The sequence below is a fragment of the Ruditapes philippinarum genome, unplaced genomic scaffold, assembly GCF_026571515.1.
Source record: "Ruditapes philippinarum isolate M1 unplaced genomic scaffold, ASM2657151v2 ctg494_1_1_1_1, whole genome shotgun sequence".
NCBI classification, from domain to species: Eukaryota; Metazoa; Mollusca; class Bivalvia; order Venerida; family Veneridae; genus Ruditapes; species Ruditapes philippinarum.
Window position 1 is genome coordinate 560,745 of NW_026858021.1, and position 5,229 is coordinate 565,973.

The window sequence follows — 5,229 nt, forward strand, 5'->3', positions numbered from 1 at the left end:
TTATCTTATGCTTAAATAAAAGTCAAAATTTTGAAATGAAATATTAATGAATATTAACTTGAATATCAAAATGTGCTTCCCCACTCAATTTCAAACGAATTTCTCATAAATACATGAAGTCTTGGGCTAATATACTTTAATATGTTATTTCTCCGTCTAGGTATATATGTATTACTTGAAATCTAAATACAACCAAAGTAACTGTTATCTACCTAAAGGTCGACAACAAACAGTCAAATAAAAAAACACTTAAAATAAAAAAGGAGAAAGTTGTTTCTTCATTACAATAAAAATAAAAATATCTCAGGGAGACACATAGTCAAGCTTTTTTGTATATTTGGTTCAATTGATAAAAGTATCTTAATATGCATAAGGTTTATATATCTATTACACATCCTACAATGATTATGTGTTACGCAACGTGAAGCTTGCTTTTCGTGGAGGTCCTTTGAATATTCAGCAGAGCTTTTATCTAAAGACATTCTGCGTCGCATGCATTTAATTAATTTAAACCTAAATGTAAAACGGAGAGAAAGATGAAATTTGGGGAAACGTTTAGAAGGAAATGAAATCAATTCCTTCCTTAATAATATTCTATCCTGATACAGTATTTTATGATTTTTGCTTAAATTTGTGTCCTTGCCAATGTAATAAAGCTCGTTTACAAAGAAGGTGCGTTTCATTAGATCACATATTGCTAGTTTGTTAGCTGAATCGTCAATAACTTTACATTTCTTACATATTATATCCTTTTCTTCAGTTATTTTATCAAATGTTAAGTTCCATAAATTTACAGGAGGTTGGTATATACAATATAGTTTACGAGATATATCTTGCATTTTTTTATTTAGAATGGTTGTATATTGAGACATTCATAAATCTCTAGTCTTCTGTGCATCATGTACATTATCTAAAATATCGTGACTTAAGTAGTTTGTTTTCAAAAGAAAATATTTCCGCTTCCTTTTGTTCAACTGTCACGAAAATGGCATAATATATCAAATGAAGACAAAAAAAATACAAATCATGTTTTAGTTTATTGCAATAAAGTTATTGATATGTTTATAGTCAAAAGCAGATGTTAGTTTTCATAAAGGGAATTTCCAGGGATATATTTTTAAAAAGAGCATGTGTAAAATAATGTGATGTGTGACCTGATGCTTTCTTGTTACGATACATCATGTTGTATTTGATAAGTAGATATACTGTAATACTGAGCCAAACCATGGCGAGAGCTGAGTAAACCTATTTACATCGCACCTGTGTCCAAATAATTAGTTTAATATTGTAGTCCCCTAAATTGGGGAACGTATCGGATATCAATCTTATAAGAACAGATAGATATACTTTGATCCTATTCAAGGCTGAGAAGCGATGTTTAAGTGTATAAGTTATAAATCACAAATTGTTCAAGAATATTGTAAGATTAATAATTTAAAGTAAATATCATATGAGTAAATAAACAAAGAAAGAAACGATCGACAAGGGAGAAAGTTTCATATGACTACTAGTACAGAAAATCTATGTCAAAAAAGCGGAGAAGCGATATGTGGTAAAAATATCAACATTTCCGTGTTAAATGTTGACATGAACAGGCTCAATCAAACCGAGCCTGCAACATATTTAATTTTGTTGTGTTGAACTTTTTTAGGGATTCTGTTTTTCTCTATTTTAATTATAAAACACGAAATTTATAATAATATCGGAAGATAAATCATCAAGAATGAATATCATGTTAACTTCAAATTATGAAAAATAAGATCAACAAAGGATATTTATATATATACTAGTACAATATATTTGTTGGAAATATAAATATTATTACAATGCTTTCATTGTCGTCAAAATTTATTTATAACCTTAGAGTTATTTTATAACCCTAAATGGAAATACATAATAATATATATTTTCATTAAATTCATTAAAAGTTGTTGTTTTCATGAAACATCCGGGTATTGTATGAAACAATAATCAACTGTTATTACATAGTGGAAGACATTGTTGTTGGCTGGAGGGACTATACACAAAATGATACCTATGTGTATAAGTATTATAATTTTCATAGGAAACAGTCATAAGCATGTGTATTAACTAAAACGAATATCTTATTTCTACATAGTTATATCAAACTAATATGAAACATAAAATAAATAGGACTGATAATTTCTTGAATTTTTAAAGTAACAAAGTGTTAATTTAAGATGTCATAGATTTTATCATGTAAGTCAACATCCTTAAAATAGGAAAATCGATACCTTTATTTGCCATTAAAACGAACATAAGTACTATTAATTACTATAATTACTAATTTCTTTCATTAAATAATATTAGGTTACAAATGCAATCATCATTACAAAAAATATTAATTGCTGTTATTACTGTTAATTAACTTTGATCTATCTCATTTCTGCCCGATATACTTTCTTTACTGTATATTTATTCTAATAGCATTTTGAGTTTTCTTTCATGAAATCTCAATATTGAAAAAGATGTTATCCACAAGATTACGTTCGGCAATGTTTGGTGATAAAATAGAATACTAAGATATTTTATTGACCTAAAGATAAAGCACCTAAAATGGTTAATTAAATAAAATACAGGAGTACAGTTTCAAGGTTTTTCATACAGTTTTGGACAAGATGAACTGAGCAAACATCTATGGATAATATAGAATTTGATTAAAAGTTTGCTAAAATATTAGTCCATTCAAAAACCATTATTAATTTCAAAGCGAAAAGTCATTCTCGAAAGTATTCATTTTGTCGCTTGTAAATTATCAAAGTGTCAAATTATTTTTTTCATGACTATTTATATCTTCATCAAACAGGACAAATATATGACGAAAAGGAAAATAGCCCAGAAAAAAAATCACAAGTCAAAACTATTTACAGCCAATTGTTGTTCACACACATGACGTCAATGTTGACCGTTTTGTTAGCAATTTTCAAGACGGTACTCTATAGAAGAAGAATTCGGATCTTCTTGCCTCTAGCGTACTAACAAAAAGTTGTTTTTGACTATGTTTGAACATGAACATTTATGTAATTTTTCCGTTTATAGATCCTACGTCCTACACATCTTAATTTCAAATTAAAATCACATTTTAAGAAACCTTAATAGTTATGAAAACATAAAGTTATATTTAGGAGTTGCTGGTGTAAAGAAAACATTAACTAATGTACGGGCTTTTATTATTTTAGCGGTAAACATTTATAAGTGATTTAAAGTAAGAAGCAAGCTCTCAAACAAATACAAGTTAAATGTAAAATTAATGACGAAATACAGCATTTACCGGTATTTTTTTTATTCATTCATTTTTTTATCGTTTAATTGCAAATTGCTATAAAGACAACTCAATATGCAGACATATAACACCGCTTCTTCAATATTGTGTACTTCCGTCTACCAGAACTGAAAATTATGACGTGTATTGTGACGCTATGTTTGCGCAAATACATTAACATGTAGGTTACACGCAAGACGTGTTTGTAAGCACATACCATCTTAACCTTGATCCTTCATAGCCTTAAATAATCATACAAAATCTCAAGATTTTTAAAGTACAGTTTCATGTGTTACATTACGACAAAGCAATAAATCAAAAGTGTTTTTTTCCAGACAAAACAAAGTGAAGTGTATGTATTTCCTTACGGTTTCCTTGTTCAAGTTTCACCGAGTATTTTAAAGTACATTTGTATATCGTTTTAAATCTTGCAGTTGATTTTGTCATTGATCTCCCATGAGGCATATTTCCCTATCCGTGAATAATTCATATAGATGAGGAACGCAAGCAGATTTTTTCTTTCAATAAATAAATATCTCAAAACTGCTATCATAAAAGCATTATTGCACGTTGTTCCGTCCGAATTTATACTTTAAATTAAGGTTAGAATGCATACCGTTTCCAAAGCATAAAAGTACACGTATATATATCAGAAGGCTGCGACACCAGTTTCCGTTTTCCTTTAAGTTAATAAAAGACTCAATGTAGGCAAATAGAAAACTGGAACGACTTTTAATATAACAAACGAACAATGGTTACTATCAATTATGTTGGATGCCTATCATCAATAAGAAAGTAATGGATTTTAATGTCTGTCTGACTTTAACAATGACGTAGACATACGATATGCTGTTCTTGGATGTACTTTTTGTTCAATTGTACTTAGCTTGCATTTTTTGAACAAGGATGTCTTCGACCTTAGAATCTTCTAGTGGCCGGCGTTACTGCTTTTGGAAAATACTTTATATGTTTTTGTTAATAAATATCTTAATCGTTTGTCTGAATTATCTGATTACATGTATAAGTACAGAAAGAATGTAAATTATTTGTTAAAGATTACTAAACTTGACAAACTGTAACGGTGGTTTGAAGAATGTTTTACACATTCAAATGAAATGAAAATTATCATAATGAACGAATAAACATATCATCACCATAACATATCATCACCATAACATATCATCACCATAACATATCATCGCATGTAGCAAGAGATCTGATAACAAGTGACATGAAAGTTGCCGGTGTTTCAGTAAATGCTCCATCCATGAACAATAGAATGACAATTGTAGTACACAAAAATGGAGTTTCTTTTATTTCTCTCACACCCATTGCACCCAATTTAGCGATATTTAAGAGCGTTATTCAACCTTTAGAATCAACAATCCCGAGGGTGCAGACATATATAACAACGCCGATATGATGTTTGATGCCACTTTTTACAGCTGCGATAGAGAATTTAAGCTTGCAGAACACAGAAGTATTTTGTACATTCTATTTGAACTTTTAAGGATCAATACCCTTTAAGAAATTAAACCAGGAATGTCATTTAAATGATGTTCCGTTTTAAGTTAATTACTTTCGTGAAATAGTTGACATTTGTGTGGCAAAGTTAAATGCCAGGTTAGCCAATTTAGTGCCAGATGAATATTTTATGTCACTTTTATTCCTAAAACTAATTTAGAACTCTGGTAATTGTATTATGACTAATCAATGCAAATTTCTGATTGCAAAGTGAACAATTGTGTTGTGATTCTTTAAATGAAAACGATTATTTTTTATTCATCATATTATTGTAAGAGTAAAAACCATTTCTGGAACCTTTTGTGAATAAAACACTCAGTTTTAAACAAGTATTTATATGAGTCGCCTGGCAATAAACATGCTAATAATAATACTAAAAAGATTAAATCAAAGTTCTTTATCAAATCACAATCTCAGGAAAC

The 5,229-nt window shown here is 29.0% G+C and overlaps 1 non-coding gene across 1 annotated transcript; it reads right to left on the reverse strand.

The window, feature by feature from the left end:
• Positions 1–1,180: 1,180 nt before the first annotated feature.
• LOC132751851 (U2 spliceosomal RNA) lies at positions 1,181–1,376 on the reverse strand. Its single transcript, XR_009628731.1, has one exon. It is a non-coding gene; the product is annotated as a U2 spliceosomal RNA (small nuclear RNA).
• Between the last annotated feature and the right edge of the window lie 3,853 nt (positions 1,377–5,229).